Source organism: Schistocerca piceifrons, chromosome 3 (genome assembly GCF_021461385.2).
Source record: "Schistocerca piceifrons isolate TAMUIC-IGC-003096 chromosome 3, iqSchPice1.1, whole genome shotgun sequence".
NCBI lineage: Eukaryota > Metazoa > Arthropoda > Insecta > Orthoptera > Acrididae > Schistocerca > Schistocerca piceifrons.
In genome coordinates, this window is record NC_060140.1 from 617,194,189 (window position 1) to 617,214,799 (window position 20,611).

The 20,611-nt window shown below is 41.3% G+C and overlaps 1 protein-coding gene across 3 annotated transcripts in view; it reads left to right on the forward strand.

The window, feature by feature from the left end:
- The first annotated feature begins 1,872 nt into the window (after positions 1 to 1,872).
- LOC124788055 (proton-coupled amino acid transporter-like protein CG1139) overlaps positions 1,873 to 20,611 on the forward strand; it is a 237,693-nt gene continuing 218,954 nt past the window's right edge. For 2 of the 3 annotated variants that reach the window (XM_047255131.1, XM_047255134.1), the window contains exon 1: positions 1,873 to 1,963. The gene's annotated coding sequence lies outside the window, so the exon portion shown is untranslated. The remainder of the gene's footprint in view (positions 1,964 to 20,611) is intronic. The other variant, XM_047255133.1, reaches the window with a different exon arrangement.

A 20,611-nucleotide genomic window follows, 5' to 3' on the forward strand; every position in this document is an offset into this window, starting at 1 on the left:
GTCGAACCTAGAAAACTCTGATAGATGCGTTGTTGTAATTGATATCTAGACAGCTATCACTGACCCCATTAGACCACGAAAAGTGTTAGTGTGTCCATCCTTTAGTACATAGTGATGTCGTACCGAGCTGTAGTGTGATTTATAGCGTGAGACGCTGGATAACAAATCTTACGTGACGTCGTTGTGTTAGTACAGACTTCACACAGATTAAGTCGCTGAGTGTAGCCAAGGTCTTGTTAGGACAACTTAATGTAGTGTTACAAGAGTGAGCTACATTGACCGACGTTGCTTTTCACCTTGCAGTTTTGTTAGAGCCTGTTCATACAGTGTATCTCCTACGAGTTAGTGGTATCTAAATGGAAATGTTGTACAAAGATGGCGTTAGTGGTATCGAAAGGGTGTCGCAGTACAACATGCACATCAAATCTATCGATTTCTGTCCCATTCGCATCATTCCTTCCAGGCGCGTCGTCTTTCATTTATTTCTTAGAGTGTTTTTCCAAACTACATATTTCTTACAGTATTTTCTAAAGTTCACAACTTACCTATTTCAGATCTACATCTACATCTACAACCACACTCCGTAAGCCACCTGACGGTGTGTGGTGGAGGGTACCTTGAGTACCTCTATCGGTTCTCTCTTCTATTCCAGTCTCGTATTGTTCGTGGAAAGAAAGATTGTCGGTATGCCTCTGTGTGGGCTCTAATCTCTGTTTTTATGCTCATGGTCTCTTCGCGAGATATACGTAGGAGAGAGCAAATACTGCTTGACTCCTCGGTGAAGGTGTGTCCTCGAAACTTCTACAAAAGCCCGTACCGAACTACTGAGCGTCTCTCCTGCAGAGTCTTCCACTGGAGTTTATCTATCATCTGTAACGCTTTCACGATTACTAAATGATCCTGTAACGAAGTGTGCTGCTCTCTGTTGGATGTTCTCTATCTCCTCTATCAACCCTATCTGGTACGGATCCCACACTGGTGAGCAATATTCAAGCAGTGGGAGAACAAGCGTACTGTAACCTACTTCCTTTGTTTTCGGGCTGCATTTCCTTAGGATCCTTCCAATGAATCTCAGTCTGGCACCTTTTTTACCGACGATTAATTTTATATGGTCATTCCATTTTAGATCACTCCTAATGCCTACTCCCAGATAAATTATGGAATTAACTGCTTCCAGTTGGTGACCTGCTATATTGTAGCTAAATGATAAGGGATCTTTCTTTCTATGTATTCGTAGCACATTACACTTGTCTACTTTGAGCTTCAATTGCCATTCCCGGCACCATGCTTCAATTCGCTGCAGATCCTCCTGCATTTCAGTACAATTTTCCATTGTTACAACCTCTCGATAGACCACAGCATCATCCGCAATCAGTAGTAATGAACATCAGAAGGTACGTAAAACAAAGGCATTCACGCTATACAGAACACGCAAGGTGTAACTGCTGTTGTGGTTCAGTAAATTATCACAGCACTGCGTTAGTTTCTATGCTTGTAATCTGAATCGCGCAAATCTGTGTCGCGTGGCAACTGCGAGAAAGTGTTTGTCGCTATACAGATATAGCAATCTATTGCGAGCGCTACAATTTTCTTGAGCTGTTCCATACAGGAATATTAGGTTTTTCACCCACCGTTCAGTGACAGTTGTCGCAAAGAAAGTCAGTCCGGTAATCAGTCTAATGCCTGGATAGATCTCAGACATATGGAATGTTTGGGAGACGTGTCCGACACCAATGACCGCGCACCTGGTTGGGCAGCCGGGTGTCGGGATTACGTAAGCAATTGCGAAAGAAGCTGCAGGTAGCGAGGCGGCGAGGTGGGGTGTGCCGCAGCCGCCGCTTCCAGCGCGGCTCAGCAGCCACTACTGCGGCGCAGCGCCAACGCTCCGGAGGACCGCCGCCACGCCGCCACCAGCTCCGCAGCTCGCAACTCTCACCTCGCACCTCGCCGCGGCGCCCACGCGGTGAGTTACCAGTCTCCTTTCTCACAGCCGGCATACTGGTCACAATGTTTGTTTCTCGTGGATTATTGTCACCGCGTTTTGAACATCGTTGTACAGCTAAACATACAATGTACACCCACGTACTCTGGGGCCACTGCAAATTGCCTAGAAGCAGGTACTGGAAATTTTACTATTATCGCATTTCTCGAGACTTTCACAAACAAATATCAATTTGAACTACTAACAGAGGCAATCTCATTAATACGAGGGGCACTCAATAAGTAATGCAACACTTTTGTTTCTGAAAGCAGGTTGGTTTTACTCAGGGTTCCTATAAATCGTATTATTCCCCACTCATTTGACTTACTCGGAAAGCTTGTATACCTTCGTAGTACAACTCTACTGGTCGACTTTGGGGCCAACGTCTTACTACATCAATAACCTCCCCACCATCCATGTACTCGTTCCCGCGGAGTGCATCTTTCTTTGGGTCAGAAAGTGGGAGATCCGTGCTGAAGGGTGGATGAGAAAGAGTAGTCCCATGAAGTTTTGTGGGCACTACCAACAGAGATGTCCAGCTGAGCAGCGAGGTAATTGATTATGATCCGTCGATCACCTCAAATGAGGGTGTCCTCACGTTCCAACACTGCAGGAGTCACAGCTGTGTGCGGCCTACCGGAACGCTTGACCTTGTCATGATGACAGACGCCTCGCCCGACGAATCACCGTGTTTTTGTTCACCGCCAGGTTCCCGTAGACATTCTGAAAGTGCCTTTGAATGTCTGTGATGGTCTGGTTTTCCATCAAAATAAACTCAATGACTGCCACCTGCAGTTTTCAACCAAACTGGCCGAGAAAAAGAAGTGTTGGATCACTTACTGAATGCCCGTCGCTTTTCAAGCCATTACTGTCTTATGAACACACATGCGGAAAGCTTTTAAATTGTTATATTAATTGTGAAAATTAATCCAGGGCACTGCAAGTTGTTGCATTGTGGCAAAAGAATACATTTCAGAGTAATACTGAGTTTACCTCAAACTGCAAATAAATTATCTTCAATTTTTTACTGTGTGAATCATCGTTTTCTGGATTACTAGCCTCATCTTCAGACTCATGTGCCTGATGCATACAAAATGTTTCAGAAATTTTACGACATACTTCGAGGGATCATAGAGGGGTCTTGAGGAACAAATCGAGAATTGGAACCCGCGTTCGGAAACGCCATCGAACGATGCTACAAAGCGTAGATGTTATAGGCGCTGGCACCTGCCACTGGGCCATCCCTTCGGCAGCAAGGGTGATTTTGCACGCTGAGGAACTGTAGTCGAAACGTCGGAATAAGGACTCAGCATATAGATAGGTCAAAGCAGCCATCGGTGAAATTAAAAGCAAGGGCGGTAACATTAAAAGTGCAATAGGAATTCCATTGTTACGAACAGAGGAGGAAGCGGATGGGTGGAAAGAGCACAAGAAAGCCCTCTACGAAAGTGCCATAAGAAAAGTAGGAGTGGACAGGGAAGAGACAGGGGATCCACTACTAGAATCTAAATTTAAAAGAGCTTTGGAAGACTTAAGATCAAATACGACAGAAGGAATAGATAACATTCCATCGAAATATCTAAAATCTTTGGCGGAAGTTGTAACGAAACGACTATTCACGCGGATATGTAGAAAGTATGAGATAGAAAGTATGAGACTGGCGACGTACTTTCGAAAAAAAAACATCATCCACACGATTCCGAAGATTGCATAAGCCAACAAGTGTGAGACTGTCGCACAGTCAGGTTGGTAGCTCATGCACTCAAGTTACTGACGACAATAATATAGAGAAGAATGAAAAAGAAAATTGGACATCGGTTAGATGACGATCAGTTTGGCTTCAGCAAAGGCAAAGGTACCATAATGGTAGCAAGACTAAAGAAAAATAAAGATCCGTTCATTGGATTTGTTGATATAGAAAAAGCTAAAAGGATATCAATGATAATATTCCCTGATGACATTGCTATCCTCAGTGGAAGTGAAGAAGAATTACGGGATGTGTCGAATGGACTGAACAGTCTAATGGATAGAGAATATGGACTGAGAATAAATCGAAGAAAGACGAATGTAATGACAAGTGACAGAAATGAGAACAGCGAGAAACTTAACATCAGAATTGGGGACCATGAAGTTAAGGAATTCTGATACCTTGGCATCAAAATTACCTATGATGGGCGTAGCAAGGACATAAAAAGCAGACTAACACTGGCAAAAAGGGCATTCCTGGTCAAGGGAAAGTCTGCTAGTATCAAATACAGATCTTAATTTGAGGAAGAAAATTCTGATATGTACGTTTGGAGCACAGCGGTAGTAAGACATGGACTGTGAGAAAACCGGAACAGAAGCGAATTGAAGCCTTTGAGATGTGATACTACAGAAAAATTTGGAGGACTGACAAGCGAAGGAATGAGGAGGGTCTTTGTAGAATCGGCGAGAAAAGAAACATGTGGAAAACACTGACAGGACGAAGGGACAGGATGATAGAACATCTGTTCAAACATCAGGGAATAACTTCCACAGTTCTTGAGGGAGTTGCAGAGGGCAAAATCTGTAGAGGAAGATAGGGACTGGAATATATCCATCAAATAATTGAGGATGTAGTTTACAGTTGCTAATCTGTGATAAAAAAAGCTGTCACAGTAGAGGAATTCGCGGTGGGCTGCATTAGATCAGTCAGAAGACTGATGACTCAAAATAAAAAAAAATAAAAAATTCAGTCATACCACTGATTTTTGCGTTTGCCAGTGAAGAAGATGGAGCTACTTGTTGCATACAAAGGACTTGTGTCCGATGAATACAGTGCTCTGTTTTCTCGGTTGACGACGGTTTGGACATGGGTTTCACCCACAGTCTTTTTTTTTTTTTTTTTTTTTTTGTGGAACCCCCTAAAATTTCTAGTCTTTTTCGGTCCACGGGAGAAAACTAAACCTCAGATGGAAACACATGTCCAAAACCGCTATCCACCAAGGCAACAGAACATCGCATTCATAGATGACAAGGCGCGTCTGCACAGCAGCTAACTCCACCTTCTCCATTGGCGATCGCAGCAATCAGTCGGGATCACTAAATAACAGACTACACTGTAATACGGTCCGTCTGCAGTTCGTCAGGGACCAAAAACACGTTTGTTGCCGAAGGGGTGGCAAGTCGCAGGCATCTGCGCGTGTAATTTTTACTCTCTGTAGCGTCGTTGGGTGACGTTTCCGTCATGCGTTCCTGTCCTCGATGTGTTCCTCAGCAACCCCTCTACAACCCCTCGAATTTTGTCGCAACATTTCTGGGACACCCTGCGTATGTATCAGGTACATCTGAAGATGACGCTGGTACTATCGAAATCGATCATCTTACATTAAGAAAAAGTCGAGGATCATTTAATTGCAATCTGAGATAAATTTATTCTTCCATTTTATCAAGCAACTGGGTTCCCCTGGTCCCCTCGATAAAGGAAAGTTTAAATACGTAGAATACAGTTATTTTTTTCTGCCTTTGTCCGGCATTGTCGCTGAGTCGGCATGGTTATTTACGGATTTGGCATGGTTAGTTTAAGGGGCGGCCGGATGCCCTTCTTATCGTCACCCCAGTACACGCCAGGACGGAATACGTGCACCCCAACTGTCCGCGTGTGGTGATATTCATGTGAAAGCGAGCGAAAGTTTTTTAACTGTTTTTGAATCGTGTAACTGTGGCAGGAAGGGGGTACGAGGGCGGTATTCATCTAATGGGTTGTTGGACGCTGCCTAAAAGCCACATCTAGGTAGGCCGACGCATCGACCATCGCCGTTACTCTGTCGGGCGGATTTGATTCGGGGCGTTGCACCTCCCGGTCCCGGAAGCGGCGCTTTATCGAGCACTGTTATCCGGGCCGGTTTCAAATATGAGAGTCTAACGCATATAAACAGATATTTAATAAGATTAACCGCTATTGGTATTTATGGCAATACTTTACGGAATACGTTGTCACGGTGTTAAATACGTGAATAAGGTAATCCAGAATGGATTACCTTACTTTGACCTTAAACGTTCCATAGCGAAACTCGTTGTATACTTGTATATTTACGCATTGCCTAATAAGAGTGAATGTGAGATTTCCTGGATTAATGTGTGCCCATAATTGGAAAATTGCTTTAATTAACTTGTAAATTGGTGTTTTTAAATTATATTATCTATTCATATTAGGAATTGTTTTTGTATCAAAAACCACTGCGGCATACCCCCTAAAATATTTTGTTTCGACATGCTGCAGTGAACAAGTACTCCAATACGAAATTCACAGTTATGAAATTTCTTTATCTTGATACGTTCCGAATGCGTGAAACACTTCATATGATTGTTTTACACATGTGTTTCAAGCGATAAACTTTTGTGTTGCTTGCTCGTTCATTTCGTACCTTGGTCAGCATTCGTCATACTCTCTTAGTACGATCGTTTATCCCGTCTGCTTGGTATCAGAGCTTCTGCCCAATTCCAATTACGCATGTACGACTATGTCAAGTGATGTCACAGAACACTGCCAATTAAATCGAAATCATCAGTCTGCTTATCTGCTGCTGTGTTTACGTTAACGTTCACCACTGTAATCCCTTTCATCAACTTTTAAAACATCGAAGTGTAGCTTTAAGCAGTGTTTAGAATAACTGTATCCAGAAAATATAGTCGTGGCTCACATACTCGAAGAAAATTATGATGTCCTGCATTAATCCAAACAACCTGATGATCGACATTGCTCTAAGCTCTTGATCGTTTCAGAGTTCACAAATCTTTGTTCGATTTTCCGTTATAGATAATATGTTACTGGTTGTCTGATAAAATATTTTGGAAGGTAACATCTATTGTGAGCAAATTTGGCCCAATTTATTCTCTCCCCCAAATTTAAAATACTTCACTGTCGAGGTTGTTCCTGACTAGTTATTTGAAAGCAGGGAATATTATACAGACTGGCTTACGGTGGAGCAGTGCTTATTCAAAAGACGGGCTATATTACCACCCTCCTGATAGAGAGTGTAATTTAGAACCTGCGACGGATTCCAGCAGCATTATAGGACGGAACTCTTTTCATGCTTTAACATCGGATAATGCTTACGTGTGTCACATTTGCTTCGTTAACAACATACATGCCTTGGCAGATGTTCGATTAACCTGCCACTTCTATTAATAAGGGGTTTTCCTATATTCCTTCCTTTATATTATAATAAGGGGTTTTCTTATATTCCTTTCTTTACATTTTTTAGTACTGATTCACTTCGTAGTTTATTTCTCGATATAACTTTAAGCATTGTTCGATATCATAACATTTCAAACAACTCTAGTTTCATCCTTCGGTATTTCCGATGGTTCACAGCTCACTTCCATTACATATTGTGGTCTAGACACTGTCAGCGACTTCTTCTCATTTCTGTACTAATATGTGATGTCTTTTGGTGGAGAAAACGGCAATCGATTGCGCCCATCTAGCATATCGTCTTCGCGTCAGACATACCGTATAATTTTATTTCCTAGAGAGCTATTAATATGGGGTCTTTCATAATTTTGATGTTAAGTAATTCTGCGTTCTACTACTGTTTCATCACATTAGTTTTTGTTTTGTTTATCCACTATTTACTTTCTGCGTTAAGAATGCTGCCCACCCCTTTAAACATCTCTCCTAATCTGATGTCGTATGTAGGTACTAGATTTGGTATCCACTTCCCTCGCACTTTTATTTGTCCTCCGAAATTGTCTTTCACTCCTGCATCGCTTCATCAAGTGACAAACGAAACATAGTTTTAGATAACGATTTAAATAACGAAAAGCTGCACCAGTTGCTTATTTTTTCACGCTTAGCGCAACACGTTTCCAGAATTTATTCTCATTTTGAAGTGCATATTTTGGGTGATGTTAGCGTGTGTGATTTTTCTGCCTCTCTTGCGTTATAGATGTCGTTTTGGGTTTATACTGTAACTGGATAACCGGAAAAAAGTGAATTTTGTAGTGTTTTTATATGCTAACCCTAGAAATGGTTTTTTATTTGTCTACTTACAGGTATTCATTACACAGAATGTCACATAACTGCAAACCAATACTTACACTGCTTTAGTTACCAAAACATACTATAGAGATATGAATACAAAATTGTTTCACAAAGAGTTTGTAGATAGTCAGAGGTGTTACAGCGTTTTTGGATTGTCAATTATAAAATGTATTTTTACCACAATTGATACCTGAATTATATATTACTTTTTTTAAAATATGAAGAAATGTAAATATGTATAAAAGGTTTTCAACTGTTTCTCCTATATATGACAACTGTAGTAATTTTCATAAATGTGTACGTTCGTTCACACTAAAAAAATGTAATCAATAATTCAGTCATTGTAAAAATGCTTGTATAACTGACAACTTTATATGTATAATGTAATCTAAAATCACTGTAACATCTCTGACTGTATACAACCTCTTTGTGAAACCATAGTGCTATAATATCTTTGTAGCATGTTGAGATACTAAAACAAACCGTGTAAGTGATGATTTACATCTGTGTGACATTGTGTATAATGGAGGAGGCACAATACCTGTAAATAGACAAACAAAGACACCGCTTCTAACATCAGTATATAAAAACACTCAAAGATTCATCTTGTCTGATTTTCTGATTCCAATATAGCCTTTCCAATGAAAGAGAAACAGAAAACCACACATTCAAACATCATCAAAAATGTTCACGTAAAGATATGTTCTTGCAAATGAGAATGAATTCTCGAAACGCATTGTGCTAAGCATCAAAAAATAAGTAACTGCTCCAGTTTTTCATTATTTAAATCATGCATGACACAGTTGCAGGCTTTCCTAAAACATCAAATATGATGAACGAAATTAAATAATTATCATCAACTGTCATATTGTCTGACCCGCTTCTTAACACGACCTTCTCTTTCATGAACTTTCACTTGCATTACTCTTTCTTGGAGGCTGTTGATGTAGATGATTTATTTGGTTCTGTTATGTAGTCTCGCTGATCTAAGAATTGTGAACACCTTTATTAATCCCATATTTGTCGAACGCTGTCGTTAGGTCGACAACTATAAAAAAGGCGTTCTGATTTTCCTTCAATTTACGACAGTAACTGCATGCAGAATGTGAGGACTGCTTGTCTGATATCTTTCCGCTTCTTGAGGAAACAAAAGCGATCTTCCTATTCTTTTTTGTATTATTGTGATTAACAGTTTGCAAGGGCTATGAATTTCACATTTATCAGCACGTATCTCTTTCGGTAATTTGGTGCTAGTGCTTTTCCGGAAACCAGATGACAAGTCAGCAAGTCGACAGATTTCTGTCACCAGTGCACATAACTTTCCTATTCCTACATTCCCCACAAATATTAGTATCTACGGTGCTTAACGTGCCTGCCGATTTGTTTGTGCTCATGCGATTGAGTGTTTGGTGAAACGGTGAGTGCATTACTGCATCGCCTTTTTCTGACACATCGCCTTCCTTCTTCACTTATATCAAGTTCAGAGGCAGATTTTCTGCATCTTACAGTTCTTCGGTGTCCTGGCATTTTACTGCGCTTTGTGCTACATTTAACGGCGGCATTATAAAGCTATTAACAACGACTTATCTGTCAGAGGGGATCTTGAGTCCTGTTATTCATACAAGGTTATTTCACAGAAGCGTCGTATCCCTTGTCAGTTTTTCCTCATTTTTTTTAGATAAAAGCATTATGATTACACTTGACGTACGAAAACCACAGTCATTGCAATATGCAGCTGTGTACTTGTCTAGAGACGGAAAGTATGTTGAGTGACAGAATGTCACAGAGCTATTCTGCAATGACAGGCCAAATACAAGCAAGACTTGCTGAAAATATATAAAAAAGTTTTGCAGCAATAGTTACCAGCAGGTTAAGGGACAAGGAAACATGTATTACATATTATTTATTAGAGATGAAAAGGCAAAATGTTGCATAAACATGAAACACTTACGTAGAGAACAACGCCTTTGATCTTTTCGCTCTTGTTACAAAATAGTCCAAATGCTTTACAGGTGGCTTCGCTCCTATGATTTTATTGAATATAAACGGATATATTAATGAGGTGTTTAACAGAAATCGACAATACTAACAGGGTGTATACATGGCCAAGGAAAATAAATTCCCGGATTTCCCGGTTGAAAATACACTTTCTTCCGGGTGAAAATACACTTTTTCCGTGTTAAGTGACAGTATACTATTCCTCGGCACTGTAAAACTTATCAATACTTTGGATGTTTATGGTTTTATACACTGACATAGAATTTCCCGGCACTTTAGAAAACGAAACTCAGGGGGAAAAAACACGTTTTGTTTTGGAAAGATCTTTTATGTGCAGCAGCATGTGCGCTGCATATTTTCGTGTTGCGAAGGTATAAATTCGAATTCCACCAAACACAGCATGATACTTTCCGAAGCATTGAAATCGAGATTGCGACACGCTTTTGCGAGCCAATCATAGCTCATGTCACTTGATCTCGCCAGCTGAAGACAGCATAGGACACGTGATATAGTCAGCCAGTAGCAATATCGCTCTTAAGTAGAAATGTTAATATTTTAAGTTAATATACATAGTGTTGCCACAAGAAAAACAAAGCTTTCACATAGAATATTGGTCTCTAAGATTAATAAGCCGCAAGAGAATCTAAACTTCCACATATAATGTCGATCTTTTTTTGCGCGTGTTACACTTTAAGATACATCACACAATTGCGCCAGTAAATTTTTTAATAACGACATAAATGGCTGATCTTCTGGGCTCGAAACTCTTCTAGATGGTCATCCTCAAAGAGTGGATTTTTAAATGAGAGTCAAACGCTCTGTGATTTCAGAAATTCATCGTACATTCTAGCACACAGTTCATCTTGCGTAAAAGGAAATTTACTTTTAAAGTAACGCTTTTCGAACTACCATTCGCAATATTTTCCCGTGACCTGTTAGAAACTGGTTCGTTTGAGCAGTTTCCAGAGAGCGCCAGGTAAAAGGCGTCACTGCGCATGCGCAGCTACGATGACGCAGGAAGCCCTTATGTTCTCACTTGTAAAATATTAAAAGATCTTGCATTATGCCATAAAAGAAACAAGACATCAGATGATACTTCAAGTGCATCGGAATTTTATGAACCGTACTAAAATGCGTAATTCGGCTTAAAGTGCACATTCATAAGTCCAGACTCGGATGTAAGTTTTTTTGAGTACCACTACTGTATTATCTCTTGTTTGGTTCTTTATTATGGCATAATGCCATACGGGTTAGAAGATAGAAAACGTGCACTTGAAATGCAGCGAACAGTTGAAACTAGCCAACAGTGTGAAATTAAACAATAATTTCAAATAAATTGACTACCTCAGCGCAAAAGATTAATAAAAGCCAAATCTCTTTAGCAAACCGACAGAAATAATTTCATTTTGCTGCGGGGCGATTAATGCTTGACTGTCAGAAAGGTTGAAATAAAACCTGAAACTAATGACATATTTTAGCCTTCCGTAACTATGCGAACGTATTTTAATTCATTTGATAGCTCCCGGCCACAGAAATACGTTTTGTTTCCATTTAATGTGAGAGCTATAAATGAAGAGGAAACAGCAAAATCAGTAAACGTAAACACACGTCACGTGAAGACTACCAACCTCCCCACTACATCTCCGACTGCTCTGTGCATCAGCCCCGGATCTACGATATTTCCGAACCGGGGCAATACTAGATAGTGGCGCCCAGTCGCAGTTCTGTAGCCAGATGCGCGAGAAGGTACTATTCATACGCGACTCAACTGCGCATGCACAAGAGCCCGCCCGCAACTGCTCAAACGAATCTAATGTAAATAGCTGTCGCGTCACGCTCATCGGATGCAATTTGTTATTAGGAAGCATTGCATAGTCTTTATAAAGCCTCTGACACACTTTGCTGTTGGCAGACGCTTGTATGAGCACTGTGTATTGTTGTTGTATATGGCACATTTTCTTTGCGACTTAAGTTTTATTTTCGTTTTTCTTTCTCTTGTTCATGTTTTCTTGCTGCAGTATTATTCTGCAGAAGTGGGATACAGTAATATCCTTTGTTAGAGTAATGGTTCTTACCAGTCAAAATCACAAAACTTTCACTGAAAACTGAAACAATGAAAAATTCCCGGAATTGTAAAAAATTCCCGGGGTTTTCCCGGTTTTCTCCCGGATGAAAAAATTCCCGGGTTTTTCGCGGATCTCCCGGTTGTCCCGGGTCGTATACACCCTCTAATAACTATACCGGCGCATTTTGTCTAGTGTTTCGACAGATACTTGCAACTTTTTTTCTGCATTGTGTAGTAGGAGTCTGCCCAATCAAATAGTGCTTATCACTTTTTTCATGCGACGCGCAGTGTCTACGGAGCATGTTTCTCGTTTGAAACAAAATTATTTATAAACCGGAACTTTACGTGCCCATTCGATAGAGCGGCCCCACATTGGTCTACTGCGATACTTGTTTTTATCGATATATATTACCAGAACAGTAAAACATGAAGAACAGCTAGTAATCCGGTAGCGACTCAGTAGCGCTATATGCTTGGCGGTAGCAGTCAGCATGGGTCAAGACAATGCCGTCACTACTGGAGTTTTACTGTCCTTGTTAATACGCATCGATAGCACAAATATAGCACTAGACCAATCTGGGGCCGCTGCTGAACGATACATAGAATTCCGCTTTATTTGTTTTATTGTTTTGATACCAAACAAACCGACGCTTTCTGACTACACTGGGTTGCTCATGAAAGGAGCACTATTTCTTTGGGATGATTCCAGCTACACAATGAAAAAATTTAATTACAGATATCTGCTGAAACACCAGGGAAAATGACCCGGACGATTCTTAGAAGAGGCACATTGTACTACTTCCCTTAACGCACACAAGCTACCATTAACAGCAAGATGTGTACGAGAGCTCACAGGCTTCACTTCTAACTGGCTTTCTTCAGCACTTATCCTCAAAATGGAGTACAATATGTAAATGGTAAATATTAAAACGTTCTGTCTTGTTGTCCTCTTTATTAGGGCGTGGGGTGCTCTGTGGCACCTGTGGAAAATTTTATTCGACGTTATGGAAGGATTACTTGTGCCACTGAAGGTATTTTTAATCAAGTAAATGGTGTAAGTAGTTTCCTCCGTCTTCGATTATTAGTTTGTCAAAAGAACCGGTCAACTGTCGATGTGTTAAGAGCGAAATGTCCATGCAGATGTATTAATTTCCTCTAACACATCGAGACTAATTAGCAGCTAAACTGATGAATTACTTTGTCACTGGGATCCAAAGAAGGTTTGTTTTTGAATTCTAAAACGGTCGTATCTGAAGGAGTAGCTCTTAAACAAAAACTGTAAATTCTGTAATCCTTGGCCTCAGGCGCTTTGGTCCAATGTATTCGTGAATGATCTTCCCTTCATTCACTCAAGTTTCTTATATTCGCTTTCCTACAAAAGGGAACTTCTAAAGATAGTAATACAGTAATTCAGTTAAGCGTTTTGTAGGAAATGTCCCGGGGCCGGTATGTAGCAAGTTCCATTTGCATCTTTATTTCGAGAATAATACCCGTGTTTAGGCAGTGAACTTGTCTCTCTCTCTCTCTTTCTTTAGTGTTCAACCCTGGGGTTGGTTTGCAACAGCACGCCATTTCCCTCTCCTGCCTGCCTTCCTCTGCATCCCACATCACTGACAGTCTACTGCCTGTATGACATCCTCGGTCGTCTCCGGCGCTTCTTTCCCCTAATAGCTACTTCTGCTATAGATCCAGTAATGTTATTATGTCTCAAATTGAGTCTTACGAGTTAGTCTCTTCTTATTCGGATGTGTATTCACAGACATCTGATTTCCTGTACTCTCAGAACCTACTGATTGGTAACTCTGTGTTATTTAAGTGATCTTCATCATGCTTGTGTAGCACCAAATCTCCAAGGTGTCTAGTTGTCTTCTCTCTTTTTTACCTATTGACCCAGTTTCACACCCGTGTAGTGCCAAACTCCAAACAAATGGTTTCATGACCCGTTTCCGTATTTCCAGACTGATGTTCTTACTGGTAAGTTCTTAATAAAATTAAATGAAATTTTAGCCTGCTGGATACTACTTACAATTGCCTTCTCGCTTTACCATCTCTTGTGATCCTGCTTTCCAAATAGGTAAATTCCTCCACCACTTCTAGCTCGTCTCTTCCGTTTCTTATTCTTAAAGGTTCATACTGGTCTTAAGCACTGCATACCATTACTGTAATCTTTCGCTTGTTTATTCTAATACCATGTCGACTGTAGAAAATTAGTATCTATTATGCGGAGAACATTCTCTAGAGCTCCTTTCATCATCGTGATTATAGCAAAATCGTCTTTGTAAACGTTGCACGTCCGTCTTCTACCCATTAATTTTGATCCTGATCTCAGCAGTTTTACGAACTTCCTGGATGTAAGCGCCGAATATAAGAGGAGAAAGAGTACATCCTTGTCTGACGCCTTTTCTGATTTTTGCTAACTTGTCTAGCTGTGTTTAAAATTACCTAGGTTTCCATTGTTCGTGGAGACTTTATCACTTCAGTCTTTCCCGCGTCAAGAGGGAGCAAGAAAACTTGCCTTACGCGTTACTGTATTGCGGCTGGTGCCGTTGCTATTTGGCTCATTAGCGGCTGGTGGCACACCGCAGGTTTCTCGCTGAGCTCCATTATCGCCCGCTATTGTCGCGCCGCACGTCATTATCGGGGCGGTGAAAAGCGAGCTTTTGTCACCGTCTGGCACGGTGTCTGTTGTTCCGCTGGCCGCCGTGCGGTCCCGCGCAGCCCTATTGTCTCAGGCGCCGAGCTTGTACGCCCACCGCAGCATCCGCAATTGAGGTGTGACTCACGAACAGTTCTTCGGAGCTTATTTACATATACACCTCGAAGGCGCTACATCGAGTGGGTTGGCAAGGTCAACAGCAGCATAGCTGTCTCAGTCAATATGACGCAGACCAACGTCTCACGGTTCAGACGCAGAGCGTCTTTTGCTGGGATGGCGGTTATCGCTGAAAAAACCGGTTATCGTTTATACGTTTTTTTTTTCACTTCAGTTTTAACCTGACAATTAAAACCGCTAAAATTCGTTTCTGAAATAACCGATTTTTGGTTTTGTATTTCTATTATTTCCTGTAATAAACGTAGAAATCAAGCAAAGATTGAAAAATTTTGATTCTCACAGTTTCAAGACTCAAAATCAAAATCTTAAGTTAAATAGGTTAATAAAAGAAAATTTAGTCCTTCCACTGTTCGCTGCTTTTGTCGAAAAGTAGTGTGGATGAATACTACACTACTGGCCATTAAAATTGCTACACCACGAAGATGACGTGCTACAGACGCAAAATTTAACCGACAGGAAGAAGATGCTGTGATATGCAAATGATTAGCTTTTCAGAGCTTTCACACAAGGTTGGCGCCGGTGGCGACACCTACAACGTGCTGGCATGAGGAAAGTTTCCAACCGATTTCTCATACACAAACAGCAGTTGACCGGCGTTGCCTGGTGGAACGTTGTTGTGATGCCTCGTGTAAGGAGGAGAAATGCGTACCATCACGTTTTCGACTTTGATATAGGTCGGATTGTAGCCTATCGCGATTGCGGTTTATCGTATCGCGACATTGCCGCTCGCGTTGGCAGAGATCCAATGACTGTTAGCAGAATATGGAATCGGTGGGTTCAGGAGGGTAATACGGAACACCGTGCTGGATCCCAACGGCCTCGTGTCACTAGCAGTCGAGATGACAGGCATCTCATCCGCATGGCTGTAACGGATCGTGCAGCTACGTCTCGATTCCTGAGTCAACAGATGAGGACGTTTGCAAGACAACAACCATCTGCACGAATAGTTCGACAACGTTTGCAGCAGCGTGGACTACGAGTTCGGAGACCACGGCTGCGGTTACTCTTGACGCTGCATCACAGATAGGAGTGCCTGCGATGGTGTACTCAACGACGAACCTGGGTGGACAAATGGCAAAACGTCATTTTTTCGGACGAATCCAGGTTCTGTTTACAGCATCATGGTGGTCGCACCGTGTTTGGCGACATCGCGGTGAACGCACATTGGAAGCGTGTATTCGTCATCGCCATACTGTCGTATCACCCTGCGTCATGGCATGGGGTGCCATTGGTAACAAACCTCGGTCACCTATTGTTCGCATTGACGGCACTTTGAACAGTGGACGTTACATTTCAGATGTGTTACGACCCGTGGCTCTACCCTCCATTCGATCCCTGCGAAACCCTACATTTCAGCAGGATAATGCACGACCGCATGTTGCAGGTCCTGTACGGGCCCTTCTGGATACAAAAAATGTTCGACTGCTGCCCTGGCCAGCACATTCTCCAGATCTCTCACTAATTGATAACGTCTGGTCAATGGTGGCCGAGCAACTGGCTCGTCACAATACGCCAGTCACTACTCTTGATGAACTGTGGTATCATGTTGAAGCTGCATGGGCAGCTGTGCCTGTGCACGCCATCCGAACTCTGTTTGTCTCAATGCCCAGGCGTATCAGGGCAACGCCGACTTAAAGGAAGGCCTCGTCGCTTGTCGGTGACGTCACGTCAGCTAGGCACGGCGAACGCCAGGTCTGTTGCAGGCAGAAACGCCTGGGCGTGCTTATCATAATAAATCTCTTATTTTTGGACAATATGTTTGGTGTTGTTTTGGATTCTCCAGTTTTATTTAGATGAAAGATTTTCTTACTATCGTAAAGCTACAAATGAAGATCATAGTTCTGTATTACTGAATCCTGTCGAAACAAACGTAGATCAATATGAGAAGATGCTTTGCCCCATTACAAGCATCGGAAATTTTACATTCAAGTAACTATATTTTCTTGACCCATTTTCTTATCGAAACTTACCCCAACCCCCTTACAATGAACTCGTTTCTTTTATTTATTTATTTATTTTCGTTTGACATCGTCACTGGAAATGTGAACTAATTTCCATGTGTAAATGTCCAACTGTTGCCAGTCATTAGATTACAGTTGTTTTCAACGTAAGGAATTCTAAACAGGAAACAAATAGCTTCATACATCGAAAACACTGCTGAGCTTAAACTTTTTTAACATGCACATTAGAAAAGATAAATATTCTCCTCCTGCAACTGAAAGGAGAAACTTTATAAGATAAAAAATTTGTATTTGATACAAGTATCTCTCTTTTGTCTCTTCTTCTGTCCCCCACCCCGTCCCCCAACGTGTACAATCGCAAGATATTTCATTGACATTCAGTGCTCCTCAGCCCATAGTCAACCCAGATACCTAAAGAAGAGCACCAATATGTTCACAGTTTCTTACAAAAGGAACCCAGTACAAACGTAACTTCCCCAGCTTTACAAATAAGGTAAAGAAGCACGAATTCTGTTGCTGCTGGACCATGAAGTTGTTTTTGTATGTCAGTCCTTAAAACAGGCGGAAGTTTAAGTTCAGGAGTATACTATTTGTTAAGAAGTGTAATGAATTGCACAATTAATTGATTGCAGAAATCTCTCAGAACAATGTGTGCGTGTCAACTACCGAAAATAGTTTCACATTTTCCTGTGTCAGAGAGGGAGACATCACCATTATGAGTATGCCTGCAACAGACCTGGCGTTCGTCGTGCCTAGCTGACGTGACGTCACTAAAAAGCGCCGGGGCCTTCCTCTGAGTCGGTGTTGATCAGGGCCGTTATTACGGCTAGAGGTGGTTGTTCTGGGTACTGATTTCTCAGGAACTATGCACCCAAATTGCCTGAAAATGTAATCACATGTCAGTTCTAGTATAACAAATGGTTCAAATGGCTCTGAGCACTATGGGACTCAACTGCTGTGGTCATAAGTGTCCGGATGATGCAGTAGTTAAATGCAACTCTCTAGTGAACGGGAGACCTCGCTTCAAATGGCTCTGAGCACTATGGGACTTAACTTCTGAGGTCATCACTCCCCTAGAACGTAGAACTACTTAAACCTAACTAACCTAAGGACATCATACACATCCATGCCCGAGGCAGGATTCGAACCTGCGACCGTAGCGGTCGTGCGGTTCCAGACTGTAGCGCCTTTAACCGCTCGGCCACTCCGGCCGGCCTCTAGTATAACATATTTGTCCAATGAATACCCGTTTATCATCTGCATTTCTTCTTGGTGTAGCAATTTTAATGGCCAGTAGTGTACAAAAAATTTGCCTGTATTATCCTATTGTTTCTAATTTTTCTATACTCTGCTCGAAAGTCGTGTTGTAATTGCGGATCATACTGCTATCTGGGCATTACGAATATCAGTGCTAAAAGTGTAAACTGAGTCTTAAGAACTCTGTTTTTCGAGCTACTTTCTGTTTTTTGTGTACTGTGAATGAGTTGTTAAGTTTTTAATTACTATTACCACAGTTTCAAGCGCATTCAAATTTTACGAATAAAACTTACTTCTTTTTCAAAAAAGGTTAATTTAAACACCAAAAATTTTAGCACTGCTGCTATGGCTAATTGATAATTCTGTTTTTTTACTCAGCTATTACCATATTTTTACAAACCAGCAACTTCGTTATTTTCCTTACAAGTTTTATGGAAACCACGAGAAAATGAATCGGGTTACTGGACAGGGTTTTTAACCGCGTTGTACGGTAGCTCAAACAGGGTGTAGCAAAGGCAAATCAGAAATGCTGAACTTCATTTCCGTGTGCCCGTTTGCAAAAGAGGATCCAGGGATACTGGTCCAGTTTTTATTCTCGCGCAACCGCAAAGGCGACTGATGCACTAACCAATGTCAGCAGCGTTGAGAAACAGTTGAAAACTAAAGCGGATGTCCGTTCCCGGTAGCTGAGTGTTCGCCGGCACGGTGGCTCAGCGTGTTCGGTCAGAGAGCTGGTTGGCGTCAAATCGAAAGACTTGTACCCGGCGAAGGGTCTACGCGACGCGAGGCCATAGGCACACGACATTTACATTTTACTAAACCGGATCAATACCCCAGAGCCATAACACCTCTTGTCAGATTCACTTCGCAGTTGAGTTAAGGCATTATATACAGTAGATCCCTATAACATCAGACTGTGCCTTGTGTTTGGGTGAAAACATGGGCCACACACGTCTACATCAAGGGTAATTGCAGTGACCCACATAAAATATTAGACTGGGGCACATTTTCAAGGATTTATTTTTCGATTTTTTAAATTTTTTGTCTAGATTTATCATGTTAAAAGCTGTTTAGTCGTGCAAGATGGTCATTGAAGTGTAGCTTGGCATATATTCTTCCAACTAAGCATTACATTTACGAGTTCAAAGCAATTTTAAATGGGCTCAAGTGGAGTACTTAAACGTGCCCTGAGTATTGGCGGTTTACGCACCTAGTGGGGCACGCTTACGCATATCATAGAACGCAATAATCAGTAAACAGATCACAGAACTGAAATTTTCAAAATATGTTTTCTATGCAGAAAACAAAATTACAGGTTTACTTACACTAATTAACGCGGTAAAATACAAAAAGTTTACTGGTAGTAAACAAATGTTTGGCGAGCTTCAATCTGTTAGCGAAAAATGAACTAGATTGAATTTTGAATGCTACTGAAACATCTATTTATCTTCCTTGTCCGAGCTGAAATTTATACACACAAAAAATGTGTTTTCTGTTGTAAAATCGTTGTGAATCCACGGTTTTCATCAAAGCAATGGATCTATTCTTGATTTATTTTTGACTTGTTGTATTGTTTCAAGCAGTATATACAAAAGCAGTTTTCATTCTCTTCGTCAGACTGCTGCAGGATAGTTTGTGATAAGAAATTGAGAGGAAGAACGAGACGACAGACGGCATAAATGGAAGCAGAAATTACGCGGACGTGAAGAGGATAGCAGAAGTCAGTACAGCATGGAGAGTTACCATATAGAGACCTGTCTTTCGGCAGAAACTGAGGCATAATACTGGTATCAGAAGTAGGCTTCTGCGCATTTTTCCTTGTTCTTGCTTTTAGCAAGTTCTGTCCTTATCTGTCATTGCTTTCACAGAATTAATTCTCCTTGCTTCAGATTCATTACATTTAAATATTTCTTCTAGCAAAATCACGCTTTATCCCCCTGCTGTTGCCCTAAAGTATTCTTGACTGAGGCACGAGCTGGGACAGCAAAGTAGGCTAGTACGTAAACGGGCCCCAGCATAACTGCTTAAACGTGCCCCATCGCCATGTTTCAGTTAATTTCGAAACTGCAGTAGTAACTTTCAGGCACTGAAATTATACGAATGTACATTGTGAAGTAGAAGAATCTCCTGTAACCATATTACATTTATAATCTATTCTAAACTCGACGTTTGCCGGCCGAAGTGACCGTGCGGTTCTAGGGGCTACAGTCTGGAGCCGAGCGACCGCTACGGTCGCAGATTCGAATCCTGCCTCGGGCATGGATGTGTGTGATGTCCTTAGGTTAGATAGGTTTAAGTAGTTCTAAGTTCTAGGGGACTGATGACCTCAGAAGTTAAGTCACATAGTGCTCAGAGCCATTTGAACAATTTTTTTCGACGTTTGAGTAACATAATTTACTCACTTTGCATAAAAGCACAGATACTGGATGTTCTTCTCACTCAGACGTGCACTCAACTGGTGCCGTCAAATCTGTGAGAGTCCTCAATAGATGGCATTACTAACCATCCA